The 26,590-nt window shown below is 42.9% G+C and overlaps 1 protein-coding gene across 16 annotated transcripts in view; it reads left to right on the plus strand.

The window, feature by feature from the left end:
* Positions 1 to 346: 346 nt before the first annotated feature.
* Positions 347 to 26,590, plus strand: part of SCAP (SREBF chaperone) — a 100,028-nt gene continuing 73,784 nt past the window's right edge. For 4 of the 16 annotated variants that reach the window (XM_042236321.1, XM_042236334.1, XM_027957711.2 and 1 more), the window contains exon 1: positions 3,542 to 3,699. The gene's annotated coding sequence lies outside the window, so the exon portion shown is untranslated. Of the gene's footprint in view, positions 416 to 3,541; positions 3,700 to 8,121; positions 8,280 to 9,168; positions 9,248 to 15,113; positions 15,195 to 18,039; positions 18,219 to 26,590 lie in introns of those variants that run through there. The other 12 variants (XM_060402598.1, XM_042236326.1, XM_042236324.1 and 9 more) reach the window with 9 other exon arrangements.

Genomic DNA, 26,590 nt, shown 5'->3' on the forward strand with positions numbered 1-26,590 from the left:
ACCAAAAAATTCTTCCTTTATAGAATAAACATTCTCTTTTAAAGCCAAAAGCCAAGTCTGAATACAGGGCAAAATGTTAAAAGCTCAATCTGGGCCGAGGTCAATATCCCCATTTGTATGGTCAGGCCACTCAAGATGGCTGTTCTCTTGCTCTTGGTACATTCCCCTGCCCAAGATATGCTTGCTTCACCTGTACGCTGCTCACGTGCCTGACCTTGCTAGTACTTGCCCCACCCCAGCTGGTGATTCTTCTGATCAAAGGGCCCATCTGGTGCATGCTCCTCCCGCTGGTTTCCCTGTTAACTTATGAGCCCACCTGACATCAATTCCCCTACAGCTGGTAATCAGTTTCCCTTTCTTCCATGTCCCGCTTGCCACTGGTGGGGTGTTGCTCCAGGACCTTGCTTTAGATTAGGTAAGCTCCCCCATCCTTAAAGCAGGGGTCCCCAACCTCCAGGATCTAATGCCTGGTGATCCGAGGTGGAGCTGATGACATAATAATAGAAAGTGCACAATAAATGTAATGCTCTTGCTGCTGCTGCTGCTGCTAAGTCGCTTCAGTCGTGTCCAACTCTGTGCGACCCCACAGACGGCAGCCCACCAGGCTCCTCCATCCCTGGAACTCTCCAGGCAAGAACACCAGAGTGGGTTGCCATTTCCTTCTCCAATGCTCTTGAATCATCCGCAAACCACCTCTGACCCCCATTCCCCAGTCCATGGAAAAATTGTCTTCCACAAAACCAGTCCCCAGTGCCAAAGAGGTTGGGGACCACCTCTTCACGCTGTTGGTGTCTCTCTTGCTGACTCCAGGCTCGTTCTTCCGTCTTGAAGTGGGCAAGCACAGGGCTTGTAAGCCTGTGGGGATGCAGCCCAACACCAATATCGTTTCATTTTGCTATGACGGTGGTGTGAGCGAGGAGGAGGGCAAGGCTTTGGAGATGGTGGTACAGGGTTGATGGGAGGGGCATGACTGGCCTGTGAGGGGTGATGGGAGCTGGAGCTGCCCGAAGGGCGGCCACTGATTTTAACCTTGGTGTGGTTACATCTGCCCTTTATGCACCCCCAGCGATGCCACCCTCAAGGGCAGGACAGGGTTCGTCTCTATGTCCAGATAGCTCTGAGGGGAGTGTGCCCAGGGTAGCATGATGGGGTGAGGCTGAGCCCTGACACTTGAGACCTGTGTGTGGCGTGATCAGGCCAAGGTTCCCTCAGACCCGCAGACGATCACTACCCATCCCGGGAATGTACCAGCAGTGTGTCCACTGGGACCTGTACCCTCATCTCGGATAGAGCCTCTTCTTGAGAGACCTGGTAACAAGACCTAACTCGGGGTTTTTTTGAAGATCAGATGCAAGGACTGTGCAAACTGCTCAGCTCAGCTATGTTGTCCAACCCAAATTCACATGGTGGGTGCACAGTGAGGCCCGACAAACAGAAATGTAGGCCTTTGGAGCAGAGAAAGATATATTCCAAGGATCACTTGAGGGGAATGGGCGACTCGTGCTTGAAAGACCTGAATGTCCACCATGGTGTTCATGGTTTTATAGGCAAAATTAGGGGTGAGGGCTGCAGTGTGTGACTTTCTTCTCATTGGCTGGTGATGAACAGGGTGGTGGTCTAGGAAGCTTGTACTCAGCCTGAAGTTACTATTGTCCACCTGGCTGGGGGCCTTCCTTCAAGCAGAGGAACTCAAGGGCTTTGTTGTTATATCAATCCCTGGTGGAGGAACAGGGACTGTTTCCCTCTGTTTCTGCATTCCCTCACTTCCTGGATTAGTAACTGTTTGAATTTGCCCTTTGGAACTCAGGGAAGGTCAAGCCTTTTTCCTACAAACAAGAAACAGGGACACCACGATAGGCTTTTTTTTTTTACCCAGGAGTGTTACCTGAAAATCGGGTTCGCCTCTTGGTGGATACTGAGGCAACAGACACAACCAACTCAAAGTTTGTGAGAAGGAACGTTTGATGGTTACTTGCAGCAAGTAAGAGGAACACGAGGCATCTTTCCCAAAGCAGTGTCTCCCCAGACAGCGAAACTGGGGAAGGATTATGCTAAGGGTGCATGCGCGCTCAGTCGTGTCTGACTCTTTTCAACCCCTGGACTGTAGCCCCCAGGCTTCTCTGTCCATGGGCTTTCCAGGCAAAATACTGGAGTGGGTTGCCATTTCCCTACTCCAGGGAGTTTTCCTGATCCAGGGATTGAACCTGCAATCCAAGCTTTAGTTGATTGAAGTCAGGAGGGTCAACACCATTGTTCCATCCTCCATTGGGTGCAGGCCTGGCTCCTGCAGAACTCAAAGATGTATGGTGTGTGTATCCCTTGAGGGGGAACTAGGTCTCTGCTCTATCTCTGCACTGTTGATTGATGGCTTTTTCTGTTCCTGCATTTCTGTCTTCCCTTAAGATCATTGATTACTGACACCTGTTGAAGGACAAGCATCGTGGTGGCCCTTACAGGGCCTTAAATCATAGGACTGGATCAAAAAATGTCAAGAAAGCCACATCTGTTATTCTTTCTCCGGGCACCCCCTAACTTACTTGCTTATTGGAGGGCACCACAGGGTCCTGCTTGGTTTCAATCCCCTCTTTACTCTGGTACTCCTCAGTCTCGAGGGAAACAGGTGTCGGACAAGAAAGGGAGGAACATTTTGGCTAGAGAGGTTAATCATAAACTCCACAGAGGAACTTGGTTTTAGGGTGTCTTGGTTTCAAGCACCTGGCACGGAGTAAACGGGACATAGATATTGCTATTACAACAAACGTGTTCCATGGAATACAACCAAGTGTTCCACGTTTCATGTGTGCCCATGGAAAAATCTCATGGAGATTTTTGGAAATGGAAAAATGTCAACACCCTAATCCTTCACCCAGAGGTATCCACTGAGCACACATCAGCATCACTCTAGAATCCTTTCCTTGGATTTTTAAAAAAATTGAGCTCAGTCTGAACCTCCTCTTAAGAACATCTTTCCACATTAGTTAAGTATTCATAAAACATCCTTTTAAAGATAAGGATGAAATGGTAGGATAGCATCACCAACCCAATGAACTTGAGCAAATTCCGGGGGATAGTGGAGCCTGGCTTTCTGCAGCGCAAAGGATCACAGAATCAGACACGACTTAGCAACATCGTTTTCAAAAGGCCTTAGAGAAAGTCACTTTCATGGACATAATTTGACCCAACTGCATTTGTTGCATACTTCCCCTGCCTTTAAGTTTTCCCTGTTATAAAACAGAGAACACGGGCGTCCTGTGAGTGTTCTTGCTAATATACCCTGTTAAATATACCCTGTTAATATACCCTGTTAAAAAGCTCCGGTGCTGTACTCGGGGCTCTGTCCCAGCGTGACGCTCTGCCTCGCCGGCCCCGCCCGGACATCTTCTCTACCAGGGAGTCGTTCGGCCCGGCGTCCGCCAGGGGGCGAGCGGGAGTCGCGGGCGGCAGGGCTCGACTACGCATGTGCGCGCCGCTGGGAGCACGTGCGAAGTGCGGCGGGGGCGGGAGCGGGAGGGGAAAGGTAGGAGGTGAGAGGTGAAGGGGCGGAGAGCTGCGCGGGCGCCGGGCGGCGGGGAGAGAGAGAGGGAGGGAGTGAGGGAGGGCGCCTCGCCCCGGACCGCGCGGGCCGGGAGCGCGCACGCCGCGCCCCGCCCCCGTCCTCCCGCCGCGGCCGCCGCCGCCGAGAAGCTGTTGCTGCCACAGGTACCTCCGCGCGCGTCCCCTCAGCGTCCGCCGGCCGGCCCGGGCCTCACGCTGCCCGGCCCGCGGGGTTCCGGGATGCGGGCCGCGAGCGCGCCGGCGTGGGCGCTGTCCAGCAGCCGCGAGGGCCGCGCCGGGAGACCGCGGCCGGAGAGGGGGCCGGCTTGCGGCGACCCCACCCTCCCCGCGGCCGCGCCCCCAGCCGGGCCCACCGCGCGCGCCCGTCGCCCTCCTCCCCCCCGCCCCCCCCCCCGCCGCGACCGCTGGCCTGACAGGGGGTCGCGCTGTTGCGCCCCCGGGGCCCCGCCGTGTCCCGGGGAGCTGCCGGTTCTAGAACCTGCTTTTGGACTGTCTGCGTGTTGCGGGGAGGGGAGAGCACGCTGTCCGCACCTGTCTGTTCTGCGTGATCTGCTTGAGAGGCAACACGTAGCTAGCTGCTTCCCTGGGTTCTGCCTGGTGTCTAGTTTTCTGTTTCCCTCACCAATCAACGTGCTGACTACTGTCGCCTCTGTTTATACTCTGGGTGGGCTTCTCGCCCCAGTGTACCGTGCTGGAGCCTGAAGTCAGGATGGTTGTGCAGATGGACATGCTCTTGGCCGTGGTGACTTTCCCCGGTCGTCTCACTCGCTGCCCGCACCTTCTGTGGTGATAGAGCTGGGTGATTAAACTCCTGGGGATTTTGCAATACATTTTGTGAAGAGGACTTAGTAAAGGTTTCTTTCACGATGCTAGCTTTGAGTGTGCTTCTGACCCAACGTTTGTGAAGTTGGCTTATGCAGTGTCCTTATGGGGGTGCTGCCATCTTAGGGTATCGAGCTAAAAACTGAAGCTTTTGTAAGGGAGTCAGGGGCAAGGGTGTCCGGTTGGGTGTATTTTTAGGTGTTCCTCTAATTGACGGCTTGTATCTATAATTTTATGCTGATGAGAGTTTTAGGTGTCTCACATTTTGCAGCATTTCCTGTGGGGGACACGCGATGTAAAAAAATGCAAACTGTGTATTGATATATCTCTACAGTCATTCTTTCGGTGGTTTGTTGAAGCTGAAGTAATCCTCATTGATTATGAACTCCTCTGGTGTTTGAGAGACCCCGCTTTTCTTTTGCTCTTGTGACAAAAACGGCACCTCTCCGGGTGGTCTCCATGCGGTGGTTTAGGTCTTCCCCACCCCCGCCCCGCCCCCTCATCTAGATTCGTTTACTGTCCGGAGGTGGGTATGAAAACTCTACTGCACCCAGTTTATGACAGTGGAGGATGAAGATTGTGAATTGCTTGAAGAATTCAAGCAGTTATGAGGAAGTCACCTGTCCAGTTGGGAAATGACCCATACCTGTGGGGTTTGCTACATAGGCATTTATTAACATTTGATGGTAGACTTTAGAGGATGCTTACTCTTAGCGTGTACTTGAACGTGTGCCAAGGACTCTGGAATAACACTTAGGTTTATGTGTTATTTGCTTATCCTCACCCTCGGTGGCCATTTGGTTCCCACTAGTGTTAGTTGGAAATGGCAACCCACTCCAGTATTCTTGCCTGGAGAATCCCATGGACAGAGGAGCCTGGCAGGCTACAGTCCATGGGGTCACAAGAGTCGCACACGACTTAGCAACAAAGAGAGAGACTGTTAGTTTTACTGGTTCTGACAGGCATCTCATGTAGAGTTTGTATCAACACTCCCATTGAACGGATAAGAAGACTCCCCACTCAGAGAGAAAGGGAGTTGCCAGGGTCACCCAGCTTGTCACTGGGGATCAGACCTTCAAACCAAGTCTGCCCGACTGCGCTACCTACTACTTCCACAGTAGAAGTGTAGAAGTGAAAGCTGCTCAGTCGTGCCCGACTCTTTGCGACCCATGGACTATCCAGTCCATGGAATTCTCCAGGCCAGAATACTGCAGTGGGTAGCCGTTCACTTCTCCAGGGGATCTTCCCAACCCAGGAATCAAACCCAGGTCTCCCACATTGCAGGCGGGTTCTTTACTAGCTGAGCCCCAAGGGAGGCCTTCCAAAGTAACATATTCCCTTCTTGAGTTGGCTGCTGAAACAAAGTCCAGGTGACTTCTTTTGCCTCCTGAAGTAATAATTCTGGGTAAGATATTTTATTGAGCACTTGGGCTATCTAGAGTCTCTGCTGAGTGCTCTCATGGCAGCCTATCTCTCTTAACCATCATAATAACCAGGAGAGATGACCCTGTTATCACCCTCTTTACTCATTAGTTTTAGAAACGTTATCTGACTGGCCCTGGGTAACCCGGTGAATTAGAAGCCGAGCCCAGTTGCAAATCCAGGTTTGTCTGAAAACAGAGTCCATACTTTTATGCCGTTCTTGCATCTGCTGGCTTCACAGTCTTCTCCACTACCCACCAAATGAGAGGTAGCAGAAGACGACATTGGGGTGAAGGGAGAAGCCCAGAGTCACAGACTTGAGTCAGGGATGGTCCAACTCAACAGGAAGGAGATATTCATTTGACCTCTGCATTCCATAGCTTCTCCCTTGAGTGGTCTGGGACACAGCTTGCAGGGTTGCTGGGCCATGGACACTTTGCAGTAGAGTCCAAAGTGGGTATGTGTATGCATCACGGGGGCACATGGGTCTCAGGAAAAAAAAATTAAGCCAGTCTTTTTATTTCAGCCTTATTTAATTTTTATTTTGTATTTTATAAGTATAGTTGGTATTATCACAGTAGTTCAGTCACTCAGTCATGTCCAGCTTTTTGCGACCCCATGAACCACAGCACGCCAGGCCTCCCTGTCCATCACCAACTCCCGGAGTCTACCAAACCCATGTCCATTGAGTTGGTGATGACATCCAACCATCTCATCCTCCATTGTCCCCTTTTCCTCCTGCACTCAATCTTTCCCAGCATCAGGGTCTTTTCCAATGAGTCAGCTCTTCACATCAGATGGCCAAAGTACTGGAGTTTCAGCTTCAACATCGGTCCTTCCAATGAACCCCCAGGACTGATCTCCTTTAGGATGGCCTGGTTGGATCTTCTTGCAGTCCAAGGGACTCGCAAGAGTCTTCTCCAACACCACAGTTCAAAGACATCAATTCTTTGGCACTCAGCTTTCTTTATAGCCCAACTCTCACATCCATACATAACCACTGGAAAAACCACAGCCTTGACTAAACAGACCTTTCTTTGTTGGCAAAGTAATGTCTCTGCTTTTGAATATGCTATCTAGGTTGGTCATAACTTTCCTTCCAAGGAGTAAGCGTCTTTTAATTCATGGCTGCAACCACCATCTGCAGTGATTTTGGAGTCCAAAAAAATAAAGTCAGCCACTGTTTCCCCATCTATTTGCCATGAAGTGATGGGACCAGATGCCATGATCTTCGTTTTCTGAATGTTGAGCTTTAAGCCAACTTTTTCACTCCCCTCTTGCACTTTCATCAAGAGGCTGTTTAGTTCTTCTTCACTTTCTGCCATAAGGGTGGTGTCATCTGCATATCTGAGGTTATTGATATTTCTCCTGGCAATCTTGATCACAGTAGAACATACATATAATTTTTACACAAAAACTGGGGATATGTACACACATATTGGGGATATGTACTTGAGTTTTTGTTGTTGGGAGTTTGTAAAAACATTAATAACCCCCTGGTTTATTTAATACTCAGCATTTTCTGAATTCATAAAATATGTAAAGTGTCATGCTGTTTGTTCCTAAGTTGGAAGTCTAGTGAAGTTCAGTGTAATTCTGCATAATCAGGGTATTTCATATTAATGACCACTGATAAATTCTTTTAGAAATTGTATTCTGAGTGTCAAAGATTTGGTTTCTCAGTAGCCTTTATGTTGCAAATATGGTAGTACTCTTTACGTTTGAAGCTATAGTGACTGATATAGCCCTTTAGAAGTTAAAGTTTTGGTAATTCCCTGGCTATCCAGAGGTTAGGGCTCTGTGCTTTCATTGATGAGGGCCTGGGTTCAATTCCTGGTCAGGAAACTAAGGTACCACAAGCTGTGTGATGTGGCAAAAAAAAAAAAAAAAAAAGGAAGTTAAAATTTTGTTGAACCTTTCCTGTTTTTTTTTCAGAGTTTAACTTTTTAATTTTATATTGGAGTATCGCCAAGTAACAATATTGTGGTAGTTTCAGGTGAGCAGCAGAGGGACGGGCCATACATATATATGTATCCATTCTCTCCCCAACCCTGCTCCCACTCAGGGTGTCACATACTGTAACACTGAGCAGAATCCTATGCGCTATGTAGTTGGTCCTTGTCGGTTATCTCTTCTAAATAGAGTGGTGTGTACATGGCCTTCCCAAAGTCCCTAACTTTCCCTTCCCCCTGGCAACCATAAGATCATTTTCTGCTTTCTAAGAAAATTCATCTGTATCATTTCTTTTTGGATTCCACATGTAAGGGATGTCATAAGGTAGTTCTCTTCTGCGTGGCTCACTTCACTCAGTTCACTCTCCAGGTGCCTGTGTGTTGCGGCAATCGCCGTTCTTCCGTTCTTCTCCCGGCTGAGCGACGTCCCGTTGCATGTACGTGCTGCACCTGTGTCCATTCCGTGTTGGTGACACCGAGGCTGCTCCCCCGTCCTGGCTGCTGTCAGCAGTGCTGCAGGGAGCACGGGTGCGTGCGTGCTTTTAGCTTATGTTTTTCTCTGGACATGTGCCCAGGAGTGGGATTGCAGGTTCATATGGTAGTTCTGTTTTTAGTTTTTTAAGGAACCTTCATACTGTTCCCCTTATTCGCTGTATCAGTTTGCATTCCCACCAGCATTGTAGCAGCAGAACTTCTTCTATTTTAAACAACTTAATTGAGTTTGAAGCCCAAGAGACTAATCAGTGTACACAAATATGGCATTTGTAATAGTTGGAGTTGTGGTGTTCTGCAACCTTAGAATATTTTCAAATCATCTAAATGTTGAAATTCTAAACATGTTGATTCCTTATCACTTTTTATAAACTAGATTCTTTAGTTCATTCCACTACAGTGGTTAGTGCATTATTTCAGAATGAGTGGTTTCAGAATTGTATCTAATTAAAAAATATCTTTGTCATCTTCCAGCTTATTTCACAATTGACTAGATTAGTGTTCTTTAGGAGTTTAGGTTAAAATAACAGAATGGGTTTTGAGCAAGAAATATAGTTTCCTAATTATATAAGCTGGTATTATCCAGATGAGATAGTATTACTTCATACCTAGGTTCTCAAACTTAAGTGTGAGTTGCAATTACCTGGAGGAGTTGTTTTAACCTCACCTCCAGAATCTGTCGGTCAGAGGGAGACCCTGGAATTTGAAATTCAAACAAGTTACTAGGTGCTGCTACTGCTGCCTTGCATGCTTAGTTGATAAGTCGTGTCTGACTCTGGTCACCCCGTGGACTGTAGCCCGCCAGGCTCCTCTGTCCCTGGGATTCTCCAGGCAAGAATACTGAAGTGGGTGGCCGTGTCCGTCTTGAGTGGATCTTCTTGACCCAGAGATTGAACTTGCTTCTCCTGTGTCTCCTGCATTGCAGGTGGATTCTTTACTGCTGAGCCACTGCTGCCTGAGGGAACCACAGTTAGAGAGCCCTGGCTCTAAAACCAGAGCACGAGGTCAGTGTCTTCATGATTCACTTGGAATCTCATCAGCATCACCTTACAGTTTTGCCAAGCTCGGGCAGTCCTCCGAATTAATGATGACTCAACTTACCATTTTTCAGTGATATGATGGTGCCAGAGCAATCCCATATTCAGTAGAAACCATGCTCCAAATTTTGAATTTTTAAAATCTTTTCAGGGTTCTGATATGTTGACAGCAACACTCTCGTGATGCTGGACAGCGGCATTGGGCCACAGCTCCCAGTCAGACATGTCCTCATGAGGGTGACCAACTAATACAGTTAGAGCCATTCTGTATTCAGACAACCATGTTTTCATTTTGGTATTTTTCAGTATGGTATTCAATAAGTTACATGAGATATTCAGCACTATTATAAAATAGGCTTTGGGTTAGATGATTTTGCTCAACTTTAATGTCAGTGATCTGAGCACATCTAAGGTAGGCTAGGCTAAGTGATGACGTTCAGCAGGCTAGGTGTAGCAAACGCAATTTCGGCATTACAGTGTTGTCAGCTTAGGATGCGTTTATCAGCACGTACCTGGAGGAGGGCATGGCAGCCCACTCCAGTGCTCTTGCCTGGAGAATCCCAGGGACCGGGGAGCCTGACAGGGTACAGTCACGGAGTTTCCTAGAGTTGGACACAACTGAGCGGCTAATGCGCGCGCACACACATCAGAGTGTAACTCCTCTGTAAACTGAGGAAGATCTGTGCGTCTCTGGCTCCTGTTTTTAGTCAATTTCCTTTTTATTTGTGGATAATGTCATAATTATATTCTCAACTGTAGTGCTGTTTCTGCTTTCCCTGCAGTTTCTAAGTTGAGGAATTAGAGTTGTTTTTTTAATCCGAATCACTTGTCTTCTTAAAAACTGGTAACCTCACCCATGTGCGCGCACAGAATTTGCGTTGTCCATAACCCCAGTGGCAACCACCTGTAGGGCTCTTCTCAGGCTTCTTTCTTGCTCATCCTTCTTTTCTTTCTCTGTGTAATGGGTTCATACTGTTGTGTATCCATTTTCTGTGGGAACATTTTTTTCAAGTATAAAACTGTTCTAGAACATTTTTTTTTTTTTAAACATGGGCTCTCATTTATTTTGATGTTTTTCAGTGGCTTTCACTTTGAGCAGCCTTGTCCAGTCCAGCCTGCCGCATGTGGCTCTGGGCTTCGTTTGCACCTTTCAGAAGACTGCGCTGTCACTCACAAAGTCTTCAATCATGGTCTCTCTTTCTCAACAATCTTCAGTAGCTCCCCATTCTTATAATCTGCCCCAGGCTGGCACATCCACCCCTTCTTCCCTCTGCCAGGCAGTGTTTACGCTGCCTTATCTTTTTTTTTTTTGTAAGAGGCCACTTGGATGGAAGAATTTTTAAAATGATTTATTCATTTATTTTTGGCCGTGTTGGATCCTCTGGTTGCAGTGAGTGAGGGCTACTCTCCAGCTGCCACGTGCGGGCTTTTCACTGTGGTAGCTTCTCTTGTTGCTGAGCACAGGTCTAGGGTACCCCGGCTTCAGTAGTTGTGACACATGGGCTCAGCAGTTGAGGCTCTTGGGCTGCAGAGGACAGGCCCAACAGTTGCAATGCACAGGCCTAGTTGCTCCAAGGCACATGGGATCTTTCCAGACCATGGACTGAACCCGTGTCTCCTGCATTGACAAGTGGATTCTTACCATTGAGCCACCAGGGAAGCCCTGTGCCGTCCCAGCTTCAGGGAGCAATTAGTTCTCATCTTTCAGGCATGAGCCCTGGTTGGGTTTGACATTCATTCTCAGTTGTCCCCCTAGCAACAGTGACTGTTAGGAATATCAAGACCTGCCTTCAGCAGGCAGCAGAGAATGTTGCATCTCATATTCCTGTCAGGAGGATAAACTTGACTTCCTCACCCCCTCAAAAGCTATCCTGAACTCAGCTGTGGTAAAGAATGTCCATGGGATTGTTCTGGCACATGCTTCGGTGCACCTGTTCCAGGCAGTGTTTTGTCTTTGAATGAAACTGGATCATTAGCAGCATATTTCTGGCCTCCTCCTGCTTCGCACTGCCCCATTAGCTTGTGTTAAGAGCTGTACAAGAAGTCTCCAAGAAAATCTGTGAGTCCAAATAGAAATTTCCTTCAGGTCCAGTGCCTGGGAGTGGTCATACCTCTTCTGAACCATTGGTTTGATTTTGTTTAAACCATACTGTGAACTGTGTCACAATGGGTCTCTCTTTGCCTTGCTCCCTAGGGAGCTCACAGTCTCATTTATATTCAGAGTCCCCTGGCTTGTGTGTTCTTACTTCTGGCTTATAACATTTTTTTTTTTCTTTTTAATGGCTAGACATTTTGCTCCTTCTCTCAAATTTTACCATAAAAAACACATTTCATGTCTTTTCTAAACATTACAGTGATTACATTCCTGTCTTCAGATCTGTCTTGCTGTCCTATATCCTTTCATTTTTTTTGTACGCTTGAGTCCCTCTGAACTCTGCTTTTGCTTGCCCCCTGCCGTTTCCTCATTGTTTTTTGTTGTTCCAGTTTTCTATTGTGCTAAATATACAAGTTTCCATATTAACCATTTTAAGTGTACAGTTCAATGATATTAAAAAACATTTATAAATTTTTGCAACATTACCACCATTCTTTCTGTGCTGTGGATAGTTGTGTCTGACTCTGAGATGCCATGAACTGTAGCCCACCTGGCTCCTCTGCCCTTGGGATTCTGCAGGCAAGAATACTGAAGTGGTTTGCCATGCCCTCCTCCAGGGGATCTTCCCAGCCCAGGGATCGAAGCCAGGTCTCCCTCATTGTGGGCAGATTCTTTACTGTCTGAGCCACCAGGGAAGCCCAAGAACGCTGGGGTAGATAGCCTATCCCTTCTCCAGGGGAGCTCCCTGAGCCAGGAAGCGAACCGGGACCTTCTGCATTGCTGGCAGATTCTTGACCAGCTGATCTACCTGGGAAGCCCATTCTCTCTGTATCTCTCTTCATTTTGCAAAACTGAAACTCTATATCCATTAAGTAGTTACTCATTTTCTCCTCTGCCAAGTACCTGGCAGTAACCATCCTAAATACTTTATATAACTATGATTTTGACTAAGTATATCATGTAAATGGAATTATACCCTGTTACTGTCTCTGTGACTGGTGTGTTTCATGTAGCATAATATTCTCATGTTGTAGCATGGGTCAGAATTACTTCCTTTTTAAAGCTAAATAATATTCTGTGTATATTCCTCATTTTGTTTATCCATTCATCTGTTGATAGAAATTTTTATTGTTTCCACCTTCTGGCTGTTGTGAGTGATGCTGCTAATAACGTGGGTATACAAATATTGGTTCAAGTCCTTGTTTTCTGTTCTCTTGGGCCAGTATGGAAGTGGAATTGCTGGATTGTATGGTAATTCTATGATTCATTTTTTGGGAACCATCAGACTGTTTTCCCCAGAGGCTGTACCATTTTACATTCTTGCCAGCAATGCACAAGGGTTCCAGTTTCTTCACATCCTTGCTAACACTTGTTGTTTTCTCGATAGTAGCCATTGTAATGCCTATGAGGTGATTATCTCTTTTGTAGTTTTTTTAAAATATTTTTTTGGTGAACAAATTTCTTAAAAGATCACTTAAAATCAACATAGAAAATGGTTGCATAGTATAGATCTCAACTATTCACTGAGAATACATTTTAAGAATAATTTTCTTTTATTATATATAAACATTTATTTTAATAATACTCTTTATCACTTTAACTTACATCATTCCAGTATGAAAATGTTTAATTGAAGAGAGAATATTTCTTCAAAACTCTGAATAAAGAGCTTTACCAATCAAATTTGCAGCAGTACAATCTTTAGAAATACGTAATTGTTCATTTTACAGTAATATTTCCCCTTTGAAAATTTGTCAGTTTGTCACAGGTTTAAAGTACAAGGTACCTAATGCTCTGAAAATATATGTAGTGTAAGTGAACCAAAGCTTTTCTCAAATATCAATTCTTTGTAAGTCCTACAAATTTGTGTGAACATAACTGTTGCATAAATTAAATATTTTTTCTGTTGTTAATTTGTAATATCCTATAAAACTCAAACATATTCATATCTATCATGGGCAGCTTATTTTAGCATTTTACCTGTGAAAAACACTGATCTATATACTTAAAATGATTTCTTGAAAAAACATTTCCCATAATATAGTCCAGCATTTAACAAATAATACAATTAAAATTTATCCCTTGATCAGTATTCAGATTAAGAGCAACTTTCTTAATGTTTGCAAATGAAGACTTATGACTTGAGATAGGATCCATTGACAGCATCAGACACTGATTCAGAAAGATATCTTCAGTAACTAAGGCAGAAGTGAAAGTGTACTCTAGAAGATATGAGCCTAGAAGAGAGCAGCATTTCTAAATCTCATTTTACATGTGTACTTTGAAATTTATTCTAGCATAAGCAGTTTAACAATTAAATATCATAATCACAGAGCTGACCATTTTTTAAAATATTTTTGAAGTTCATGTACTCAATTTGACCTTAAAACCTTTTTAAAATATTTATAATTTAAATGGTAAATACTCACATGTACACCCATGGCTGATTCATGTCAATGTATGGCAAAACCCACTACAATATTGTAATTAGCCTCCAATTAAATAAATTTAAAAAAAATAGCAACTGTTAAGCTGTTAAGTCACTTCAGTCGTGTCTGACTCTGTGCGACCCCATAGACAGCAGCCTGCCAGGCTCCCCCGTCCCTGGGATTCTCCAGGCAAGAACACTGGAGTGGGTTCCCATTTCCTTCTCCAGTGCATGAAAGTGAAAAGTGAAAGTGAAGTCGCTCAGTCGTGTCCAACTCTTAGCGACCCCATGGACTGTAGCCCACCAGGCTCCTCCATCCATGGGATTTTCCAGGCAAGACTACTGGAGTGGGGTGCCATTGCCTTCTCCGTAAAAAATAGCAAAGACTGCCCTAAATTTGTGCTTCTACAGTTTATACAATGGATGAAAGAGACAACAGAGGAGATGTCTAACTGATGTAAGGTTGCAGCAATATTTATCTAAGTATACTGGCATCTGCTTTAATTCACGAAGAAAGAAATTATGAGTCTACATTCTGAACCCACAACCTAGTATTGATTGTGTATGTGTGCTAAGTCTCTTCAGTGTGCCCAACTCTTTGTGACCCTATGGACTGTATATAGCCCGCCATGCTCCTCTGTCCATGGGATTTTCCAGGCAAGAATACTGGAGTGAGTTGCCATGCCCTCCTCCAGGGGATCTTCCCTACCCAGGGATTGAACCCGTGGCTCCTGTGGTTCCTGCATTGCAGGCTGATTCTTTACCTCAGCCGCTGGGGAAGCCCAGTATTGATTGTATATTGTCTCAAATTACCAGCCCCCTGCTTCACTTCACGTTGCTAAATCCTGCCTTCCTAAATGTTTATAAATGGGCAGGAGTCTGGATTGACACAGTTCAGTGGTGGGGTTTTGCTTTTGTATTTTTAATCCCAGCAGCTGTAGCACTAGCACTGTCCCGGGTTCAGAGCAAGTTCTGTTAATATTTCTGAAGTGTTTTCCATGGTTGCTATTGACTCATTGTAATTTCAGTTTGCATTTCCCTAGTGATCAGTATGTTGAGCATTTTTTCATGCTTTTATTAACCATTTGTATATCTTATTTGGGGAAATGTCTATTCAAGCCCTTTGCCCATTTTTTAATCAGATCACTTTAAAAATTTTTTTGTTTTTAAACTTTTAACTTTATATCTAATTTTTCTGTTGTTGAGTTTTAGGACTTTTCTTTATATTCTAGATATTAATCGTTTATCAGATATATGATTTGTAAATATTTTCTCCCATTCTGTGGGTTGCCTTTTTACTCTGTTGACAGTATCTTTGTGTTTTTGGTCCATGCTGCACAACTTACGGGATAAAAGTTCCTGAACGAGGAGTCGAATCTGGGGCTTCGGAAGTGAGTATGCAGAGCCGTAGCCATTGGATCCCAGAAAGTTCTCTGTTGATAGTTTCTTTTGATGCACACAATTTAAAAATTTTTATGAAGTTGAGTCTGTTTATGTTTCATCTGTTCCCTGTGCCTTTGGTGTTATACCAAGGAATTGCCAAATCTAATGTGAATTTTTGCCCTCTGTTTCCTTTCAAGAGTTTTTATAGTCTTAAGTTCAGAGCTTTGATCCTTGTGTATTCATTGCTGCTAAATTTTGTAAAGGGGTACATTCTGAAAAAGCCTTGTACATTTCAAAGGACTTCTCTGCTTCTTAATGTTTATTATCATTAAATTGAAATATACACAGAACCAGAGAGTAGTGATCCATTGTGATGTATCACTTAGTTACATCTCATCCTTACTGATACTTTTTTCTTGGCTACCCCACACAGCATGTGGGATCTTAGTTCCTCAACCTGGGATGGAACCTGCACCCCTGCATTGGAAGCGCAGTCTTAAACACTAGACTGCTAGGGAAGTCCCTTTTATTTTGTGGGGGATACTTTAATAATTGTGCATTCATATAACTCCCAGAACCAGACTGAGAAGAATTAGTGCATTGATTATACATATACAGGACATACAGACAATGTATGTTGCATATAAAGTAATGTAGCGATTTCCTTCCGAATTCCTTAATACATTACATGCTCTGAAATAATATGTCTTAGTTTTTAGATGAATTGCAAGCCCAGTCATGTGTCCTGACACGTGTTAGTTTTCTTTTTTTAAGAAATAAGAGCCGACCTATTGGGTGTGAAGTGATATCTCATTATGGCTTTGATTTCTATTTCTGTAATGATTAGTGATGTTGAGCAGTTTTATGTGCTTTTTGACCATTTATATTCAATGTATCTATTCAAGTCCTTTGCTCTTTTTTTTTTTTTTTCTTTTTTTGGCCATGCAGCAGGCACATGGGATCTTAGTTCCCTGACGAGGGATCAAACCTGTGCCCGTTGCATTGGAAGCACAGAGTCCTTTGGACCCCTAGGGAAGTCCCTACTTACCCGTTTTTGAATCGAGTTTTTTGTTGTTGCTGAGTTGTGGCAGTTCTTTCTATATTCTGGATATTAGTCTCTTCTTAGATACATGATTTGTCAATATATTCTTCCATTCTGTGGGTTGTTCTTTCACTCTGTGGATAGTTTTCTTTGATGTACAAAAAGGATTTTGTTATCTGTTGTTTTTTTCTGTGCTTTTGGTGTCACATCCACAAAATCCTTTCAGAATCGGTATCATGAAGGTTTTACCCCTGTGTTTTTAAGAGTGTTATTAGTTCTGGTTCTTTGTTTATTTAGGTCTTTGATCGATTTTGAGTTAGTTTTTGCATATGATATGAGGGTCCACTTTAACTTTTTTGCATGGGGCTGTCATGTTTTCCCAGCACCAGTTGCCAAAAAACCTTTCACCAGGTGTCCCTCTCATCTGTTGGCTCTCTTCGGCACTCTCTCCCTCACTAACAGGTCTTCTGCATGCTTTGTGTTTGGAATGGAACCATCTTCCATATAGTGTTTATATTAAAACCTCTTGAGACAGTAATAAAATCTAGACTCATCGCACCTTCACTTTTGAGAAAACTCTCAAGAAGCATGGTACTTTTCAGAAGAACACACTTCTCTCAGGAAGCCACAGACAAGAGGCTTCCGTTCCGTGAGGTCTGGACATAGCCATGTGTGGCTGAGAACAGGAGTGTGGTCCTGGCTGTGCTTCTCAGACCAAGGCTGAGGGCACCCTACCTCTGGGCCAGCAGTCTTACGAAATGACAGGGCTGCCTCACTGAACTCCTGCGTTGTTTCTAGCTTTAAAACAGATTCTTTGCCCATGTTCTTAGCAGTCAGTTCAATTCATTTGTTAGTCAGTGCTGACCATGTCAAGAGGGAATGAAAATGTAGGTTGCTGGCGTTGTGGAAGAAAGTCTTCATTGTATTTGTTGATGCTGAATTGTGCAGAGGGGTCAGCATTCTGTAATGGTTATTTGCGATGATCATCACAACCGTTTAATTTGGTCTTCCTTCAGTACGAGTATTGCTGTGCCATCCCAACAATTACCCTAATTGTGGCAGTAGTCATCCTCTTGAATGTGATGTCTTCAGGCTTCAAATTCTTTGAAATCAGCTTTCATTCATTAACTGAAACTCCTTTCTTTTTTCAGTACAGTTAAGTCTGCTGAAAATCCTTCCAGCTTATTTGGGTAATTTTAATGCTCAGAGAAGCAGAATTTCCTGTCCTGATCATTGATCCACTTTGCAAATCAACTTGCCTTCCAAAGGTGAATTCTTGGCACCAGTAGACAGTGAACAGACCTATAGTGACTTTCCTCTCGGCACCAAATGAAGTCCTGACCACTCTAGGGAACACAAAGGTGACTCAGCCGTGACCTCCCAGGAGGGACTGTAGTCAGTCAGTGGAGGCTGGGAAAGTCAGAATAAACACAGGGCCAAGTCGAAATACAGTTACAGAAGCTCAGAGCAGAAGGCTGCTGCTCCTAGAAGGAGGCTTTCACTTTTTTTTTTTTTTTTTTAACTTAGCTTTTCAGGGCAGTACTGTATTCACAGAGCACAAAATTTAAAAGGTACAACACGGTATATACCAGAACGTTTCCCTTCCATCTTGCCCCTGGCCACCAGATCCTTCTCCCAGAGGCAGCCAGAGTTACAAGTTCTCGAGTGTCTGTTCAGGCCTGTTCTATGCATAATACAGACGAATACACAGAGAGCTCCTTTCTTTTACATGAAAAGTAGCGCACTTGCTCTTTTCTCTGTTTGTGATAGATCATTGTCAATACGAAAGAGCTTTTTATTGTCTTTTACAGCTGGAAAATATTCCATTCTCAGGATGTACTTTTATTTAGCCAGCGCTCTGTGGATGGATATGTAAGGTGTTTTACATTTTGCTAATGCAGACACCGCTGAGGTGCATTCTGTATGCATCAGTCCACGCGTGGCCACGGGCATGTGTCCGTTCACTTACCTGAGGCAGGAGTACTGGGCGGTGAGTATGTGCTTCTGTGGTTTTGCTAGCTCTTACAAGTTAAACCTCCGTAGAGGTTTTGTCCTGGAGAAGGCAATGGCAACCCACTCCAGTACTCTTGCCTGGAAAATCCCATGGACCGGGGAGCCTGGTGGGCTGCAGTCCATGGGGCCACTAAGAGTCGGACACGACTGAGCGACTTCCCTTTCCTTTTTCACTTTCATGCATTGGACAAAGAAATGGCAACCCACTCCAGTGTTCTTGCCTGGAGAATCCCAGGGACAGGGGAGCCTCGTGGGCTGCCGTCTATGGGGTCGGATAGAGTCGGACACGACTGAAGTGACTTAGCAGCAGCAGCAGAGGTTTTGTCCACTTAAGCCCCCAGCCAGTATGGCACACCCTCACCAACACTGTGGTATCTCACAGTTTGGACTTTGCCAGTTTTTTGGTTTGTTTTTAAATGTATTTATGTGGCCGTGTCGAGTCTTGGTTGCAGCGCGGGGGATCTTTGTTGCATCATATGGTCTCTCTGGTTGTGGCTCAGTGGCTGTGACTCGCGGGCTTAGTTGCTCCGAGTCCTGTGGGATCTAGCTTCTGGACCGGGGATCAAACCCGTGTCCCCTGCATTGCAAGGCAGATTTTTAACCGCTGAATCACCAGAAAGTCCTGATCTTTGCCAGTTTGTTAGGTAAAAAAAAAACTAGATTTTTTTCCTCCAAAACTTCTTAGTTCATCCTGTAGAAAAGTTAGTTTAAGGTTTAAGGGCCATTTCTGTTTTCTGTGAAGTCAGTTTGTATCCTTGGCCTGTTTTTCTGCTGGGCTTTAGTGTTTCTTAATTTCATAAAAAAACTTACATAGGAAGGAACTTTGCACTTTGTCGGTGACAGGAATTGCAGTTATATTTTTATAGATTAAAAAAATTTTTTATTGATACTTAGGATGGTTTTGGCATGAAAAAAATTGATTTTTAATTGACTTTTTAAGGCTTCTGGGTTCTCTATCATACATAGAAAGATTTTCCCTGGTAGAAGTGTATGAAAAATTATCCTGTGGTTTCTTAAAGTACTTTTAATGTTTCCTTTTTTACCTTTTAGTCATTATCCATTTGGAATTTTTTTGGTATGAAGTGTGGGTCCAACTTAATTTTTCTCAATTGACTGCTCATTTGTTGAAATACCTTTTATTGAACAATTCATCTTTTCCCCACTTCTTTAAATATCCTTTATCATTTACTATGTATGATATACTCTGCCACATATCATGTATATTGGGTCTGTTTCTGGACTTTCGATTGTAGGCATTAATCCATGTTTTAATGTGTTGGTATTGTATTGTTTTAGTTACCCTAGTTTTATAGCATATTTCAGTGTTTGGTAAAGTAAATTCTAATTCATTATCTTTATTTTTCACAACTTTCCTTGCTGTTTTTTGTTTTTCTATATGAGCTTTAAGACAAGTTTGTTCGCTAAAAGCCCTGTTTGTTTTTGTTGGGACTAAATTGCAGTTGTAGGTGAGTGTAAGAAAAGTGCCATTTTGCTGATGAATCTTCCCTATTGAGATCACATGCCTTTCTCTTTGAGTCTGGTTAGTTCTGATGGATTTCTTAACACACTTGGGCTTTATGCCGAGTGTATTCTCAGGGCTTTCCTGTTTGTTTTTAATCCTGAAGCATTTTCCCTTCTATCGACTTGATGATGGTGCATGTGGAAGTGTTGATTTGTATATATTAAGTTTCATCATCTTACCTGATTTTTAATTAATTATGCTAGGTCTTCAGTTGCTCCTCTTGGATTTTTTAGGTATATAATATTATCCATAAGTAAATTTTTCCTCTGGTTGTATACCTGTGTTTTCCTTCTGTTGTCTTTTTGTGATTGGTGGTACCTCTACAACAGTAGTAAATACTGGTGGTGAGGTACATAGCTTTGTTTGGCCTCTGGCTTTAGTGGGAAGTCTTTTAATGTGTTCCCATTGGGCTTGACTTTAGCTTTGAGGTTGAGAAGGATGTAAATATGTAGTTGAAGTCTGTATCTTACTGTATATTTTAAAATGTAAATATGTATGTAAATATTCAAGCATTTGTCAGTTTAATTAAAGTGTAATTAACAAAATTGTGTTTATTTAAAGTATACAACATGGTAATTTGACATAATGTGTATTTTGTGAAATAATTACCACAGTCAGGTTAGTCAACACATCATCGCCTCAGTTACCTTTTCTTTTTTTGTAGTGAGAATACTTGTAGTCTATTCTTTCAGCGGTTTTCAGGTACTCACAGTATTGTTTACTGTGGTCACTGTGCTGTGTGTTAAATTCCCCAGAGCTTATTCATCTTATCAGTGAAGTCTTCTGCCCTTTGACCAGCATCGCTCCATCTCTCCCAGGCCCTGGTGACCACCATTCCACTCTGTTTCTATGAGTTTGACACTTTTTTTTTTTAGATTACACTTACAAGGGAGATCATACAGTATTTGTCTTTCTGGCTGATTTCACTTACCATCGTGTGCTCTAGATTCTTCCAAGTTGCTGCAAATTTCAGGATTTCCTTCTTTCTCATGACTGAGTAGTATGTTAATACACACAACCCTACCTTATCTGTTTATCTCCTGATGGACAGGTAGGTTGTTTCCATTTATCTTGGCTATTGTGAATAATCCTGAACTGAGTCTAGGCATGCAGATAATCTCTTCAAGAAATGGTATTTTTGGATGTATGCCCGTAAGTGGAATTGCTGGATTATATGGTAGGCTGATTTTTTTTTTTTTTTAAATTTTTATTGGAGTATAGTTGCTTTATAGTCTTATGTTAGTTTCAGGTCCACAGTGAAGTGGATCAGTTACACATACATCCACTCTTTTTTAGATTCCTTCCCCATATTTAGGCTGTTACAGAGTATTGAGTAGAGTTCCCTGTGCTCTACAGTAGATCCTCATTAGCTGTCTGTTTTATGTATAGTGGTGTGTATATGTCAACCCCAGTCCTCCAGTTTATCTCCCTGCTCTTACCCTCTGGCAACCATAAGTGTGTTTTCTACATCTGTAGCTCTCTGTTTTGTAGATAAGTTCATTTGTACCCTTTTATTAGATTCCACATATAAGCAATATCGTATGATTGTCTGATTGTCTGACTTCAGTCATTAGAACAATCTATAGGTCCATCCCTGTTGCTGCAAATGGCATTATTTCATTAATTTTTATGGCTGAGTATTATTCCATTGTATATATATACCACATCTTCTAAAACCATTCATCTGTCAATGAGCATTTCTAGGTTGCTTCCATGCCCTGGCTATTGTAAATAGTGTTGCAGTGAACGCTGGGATGCATGTATCTTTTCAAATGGTTTTTTTCTTTGTATATATGCCTAGGAGTGGGATTGCTGGGTCACATGGTAGCTCTGCTTTCATTTTTTTAAAGACCCTCCGTACTGTTTTCCACAGTGGCTGTGCCACTTACATTCCCACCAACGGTGTAGGAAAGCTCCCTTTTCTGTGCACCTGCTCCAACATTTATTGTTTGTAGACTTTTTGATTATGGCCATTCTGACCCGTCTGAGGTGATACCTCATTATAGTTTTTTCTCTAATAATAAATGATGTTGAGCATCTTTTCATGTGCTTTTTAGCCATTTGTATGTCATCTTTAGAGAAATGTCTATTTACATCTTCTGCCCACTTGAAAAAGATTCTTTGTGTTTGGCCCCGTGTACTGCTGGTTGCGGTGCAGGCTTCCCTCTGGTTGCGGCTGGTGGGGCTGCCCTCTAGCTGTGGGGCCCGAGCTTCTCTTTGCAGTGGCTCCTCTTGTTGCAGAGAATGGGTTCCAGGCTGTGCAGGTTTCAGTAGCTGCGACTTGCAGGCTCAGTAACGCTGTCTGCTGGGCTTAGAGCACGGGCCCAGCTGCTCTGAGGCGCGTGGGATTCTTCTGCACTGGCAGGTGGGCTCTTCACCACTCAACCACCAGGGAAGCCTGAGCTTCTGCCCACCTTTTGACTGGGTTGTCTTTTGATATTGAACTTCATGAGCTGTTAATATATTTTAGAGGTTGATCCCTTCTTGGTTCCTTCACTTGAAAATATTTCTCCCATTCTGAGGGTTGTCCTTTTGTTGATGGTTTCTTTTGCTGTGCAAAAGCCTTTTAGTTTAGGTTCCATTTGTTTATATTTGGTCTTATTTATTTTCCTAACCCTAGGAGGTGGATCGAAAAAGACCTTGCTGCAATTTATGTCAAACAGTCTTCTGCCTATGTTTTCCTCTAAGAGTCTTATAATATCCAGCCTTACATACAGGTCTTTAATCCATTTTGAGTTTCTTTTTTGTGTATAGTGTTAGGGAGTGTACCAGTTTCATTAATTTACATGTAGTTGTCCAGTTTTCCCAGGACTCCTTACTGAAGAAATGGTAGTTTGGTTTTTAAATTTGGGGGAAATTTCCATAGTATTTTCCATAATGGCTGTACCAATTTACAGTTCCACCAGCAGTGTACAAGAATCCCCTTTTCTCCACATCCTTGCCAGCATATATTGTCTTCTTTATTGAAACCATCCTAATAGTGTGACATGATGTCTTACTGTGGTTTTGATTTGTATATCTCTGATTAATGATGTTGAGCATCTATTCATGTACCATTTGTTTGTCTTCTTTGGAAAAATGTCTGTTCTGGTCCTTTACCCATATCTTAATCAAGTTATTTTGTTTTTTCTTTTGCTCTCGAGTGGTATGTGTTTGGATATTAATCCCTTATCAAATAAACGGTTTGCAAATGTTTTCTCCCAGTCCATACATTGTCTATGCATTTTATTGATTGTTTCCTTTGCTGGATAGAGCCTTGTACTTTAATGCAGTATTGTTTTGGCCAAAAAGAAGTTTGTTCTGGTTTTTTCATGATACAGAAAAACCCAAATGAACTGTATGCCAACCTAATACTTTTTTTCTTTACTTTTTTTTTTGGCCTGTGCATTGCCAGGACCAGTGTCAAGGAGCATATTCTCTATGTAACCTTCTAGGATTTTTATGATTTCAGATTTTACACTTAAGTCTTTGATCTGTTTATTTTAAGTTAACTTTTATAAGTGGTGCAAGGGATCACCACTTACATAGGGATCCAGTTTTGTTCTTTTGTATGTGGATATCCTGTTTTCCAAACACCATTTATTGAAGAGACTGTCCATTCTCCATTGTGTATTCTTGGTTCCTCGTCAAAGACTAGTTGGCCCTACATGTACGGTTCAATCAGAACTTAGCTGCGGCGTTCCGCTGGTCTGTGTTTCTGTTTTTATGCTAGTACCATACTGTTGGATTATTATAGCATATGATGCCTGTAACTTTTACTGTTCTTTCTCAAGATTGCTTTGGCTCTTTGGGATCTTTTATGGTTCCACACGAATTATAGGATTATTTTCTTGTTTCTGTGAAAAACACCAATGGAATTTTGATGGAGGTTGCATTGAATCTAGATTGCTTGGATAATATGGACATTTTAACAATATTCTTCCAATTCATGAACTTGGAATATTTTTCTATTTATTTCTATCTTCCTCAATTCATTTCATCAATGTCTTATGGTTTTCAGTGTACAGGTCTTTTATGTCCTTGGTTAAATTTGTTCTTAAGTCTTTTATTCTTTTTGATGATACTCTAAATGGGATTGTTTTCTTGTTTCTTTTTCTGACAATTTGTTGTTAATATTTATTGGCTTGGCGAAAAAGTTCCTTTGGATTTTTCTGTAAGGCGTTACAGAAAAGCTTGAAACCTTTTGGTCAACCCAATAAAAATGCAGGTGACTGTTGTGTATTGATGATATTATATCCTGCAACTATATTGAATTTATCGGTGTGAATTTTTTTTTTTGGTGGAGTTTAGGACATATGATCATGTCATCTGCAGGCAGAGACAGTTTTATTTCTTCCTTTCCAATTTGAGTATTAAAATTTTATTTTCTTGCCTAGTTGATTTGACTAGGATTTCCAGTCCCATGTTAAATAGAAGCAGCAATAGTGGGCACCCATGGGAATTCCCAGGGCTTCCCTGGTAGCTTGGTAAAGAATCTGCCTGCAATGCAGGAGACCCTGGTTCAGTTCTTGGGTTTCCCTTGTAGCTCAGCTCATTAAGAATCCACCGGCAATGAGGGAGACCTGGGTTCGATCCCTGGGTTGGGAAGATCACCTGGAGAACGGAAAGGCTACCCTTTCCAGTATTCTGGCCTGGGGAATTCCAAGGACTGTATAGTCCATGGGGTGGCAAAGAGTCAGACATGACTGCACAACTTTCACTTTCATGGGAATTCCCTGGTGGTCCAGTGGTTAGGACTCCATGCTGTTAATGATGAGGGCTTGAGTTTGATCCCTGGTCAGAGACAGGAAATCCCACAAGCCACATGGCACAGCCAAGAAAAAAAAAAGTAATGGACACCCTTGTTTTGCTCCAGCTCTTAGAGGAAAAACGTTTAGCTTTTCACCATTGATTATGATGTTGACTGTGGGCTTGTCATATATGGCCCTTACTATGTTGAGGTACATTCCTTTGTTCCCAGTTTGTTGAGAGTTTTTTCTTATCATGAAAGGATGCTGAGTTTTGTTATGCTTTTTCTGTATTGATGATCATAGGATTTTTATTCTGTGACTGTGGCGTATCATCTTTATTGATTTGCAAGTTGAGCCATTTTTATATTCCAGAGTAAAACCTCTTGGTCATAGTGTGTGATCTTTTTTAAATAATTCACTAACTTATGGCTGTGCTGGGCTTTTGTTGCTGTGCTCAGTCTTTTCCTAGTTGCAGCGAGTAGGGGCTGCTCTTCACTGGAGTGCGCAGGCTTCTCATTGCAGGGCCTTCTCTCCTTACGGAGCGCAGGCTGTGTAGGTGTTCAGTAGCTGCAGCCCTTGGGCTCAGTAGTTCCAGCATGTGGGCTCAGTTGCTTCGTGACATGTGGGATCTTCCTGGACCAGAGATCAAAGCCACGTCCCCAGCATTGGCAAGCGGATTCTTAACCATTGGACCACCAGGGGAATTCTCTACCAGGGAAGAGTGTGATCTTTTCAGTGTGCTGCTAAATTTAGTTTACTAAGATTTTGTTGAATTTTGACTTTCTTTTTGTCAGGGATATTGTCCCATAATTTTCTTTTCTCGCAGTGTCCCCTGTCTGGCTTTGGTATTGGGGTAATGCTGGTCTCTTAAAATGAGTATGGAAAAGTTCCTTCCTCTTCAGTTTTTTTGGAAGAATTTGAGACGGATTGGCATTAAGTCCTCTTTATGTGTTTGGTAGAATTCACCAGTATAGCCGTCTAGTCCTGAGCTTTTGTGCGTTGGGAGGGTTTTGATTTCCACTTCAGTCTCTTCTGGCTTCCCTGGCTGCTTAGATGGTAAAGAATCTCCCTGCAATGCAGGAGACCTGGTTTTGATCCCTGCATTTGGGAAGATTCCCTGGAGAAGGGAATGGCTGCCCACTCCAATATTCTTCCCCACCCACCCCGCCCCCAAATGTCATAAATTTTTTAGTTAGGCAAAAATTCATAAGTTTTAAAATATATATAAAATGTATGTTATTTATGTATACAAAAGCTTTTCTACTATGCTTGATAAAGGCTTGAGAAAGAACATCAAAAATGAAGTGATGGAGAATTTGTAAAATATAAACTAAATGAAATGGAAGCACTGAATATGAAATAAAAGAGGTGAAACAAAGTAGATAAACGTAAAAGATCATCGTATAGTCCAGTTCTTTTTTAAACATGACTGCTCATTAGAAAGATATCTGGAGCTTTGGAGAGGGAAAAAAGCAGTGCCTGGGCATTTTTTATTTTTAAATTCCAAGATAATTCTAATATGCATCTGGGTTTTAAAAAGTGATTACAACTTTTTCTATTAAATGGTAGTTTTAGTGATACAGAATTCTATTTTTCTATTGACCAATCATGATACAGTGGTATTATGTGAGTAATAGTTACATAATCACAATAGTAAAAGATGCTTATCAGTTTTCACAGTCAATAGCCGGGCGAAAAATAAAAGGTGATTGCAGTTGCAGGCCAGAATAGGAACATGATTAACCTGTCAATATAAAATAAATAGCTACAACCTGGAGGGGGTGGTCAAGCAGAATGGCGTGTAAGTGAAGTGCACACGTGCACATTTTTTCATCTGCCCGGCCAGTCTGTGTCTTTTGGTTGGTGCATTGAATCCACTTACAGTTAAGGTAATTATCCATATGTATGGTCCTATTACCATTTTCTTAATTATTTTGGGTTTATTTTCCGTCGGTCTTTTCCTTTTCTTCTGTTTTCTGTCTAGAGATGTTCCTTTAGTATTTGTCGTAAAGCTGGTTTGGTGGTGCTGAGTTCTCTTAGCTTTTGCTTGTCTTGAAAGCTTTTGATTTCTCCATCAAATCTGAATGTGACTCTTGC

Source organism: Ovis aries, chromosome 19 (assembly GCF_016772045.2).
Source record: "Ovis aries strain OAR_USU_Benz2616 breed Rambouillet chromosome 19, ARS-UI_Ramb_v3.0, whole genome shotgun sequence".
NCBI classification, from domain to species: Eukaryota; Metazoa; Chordata; class Mammalia; order Artiodactyla; family Bovidae; genus Ovis; species Ovis aries.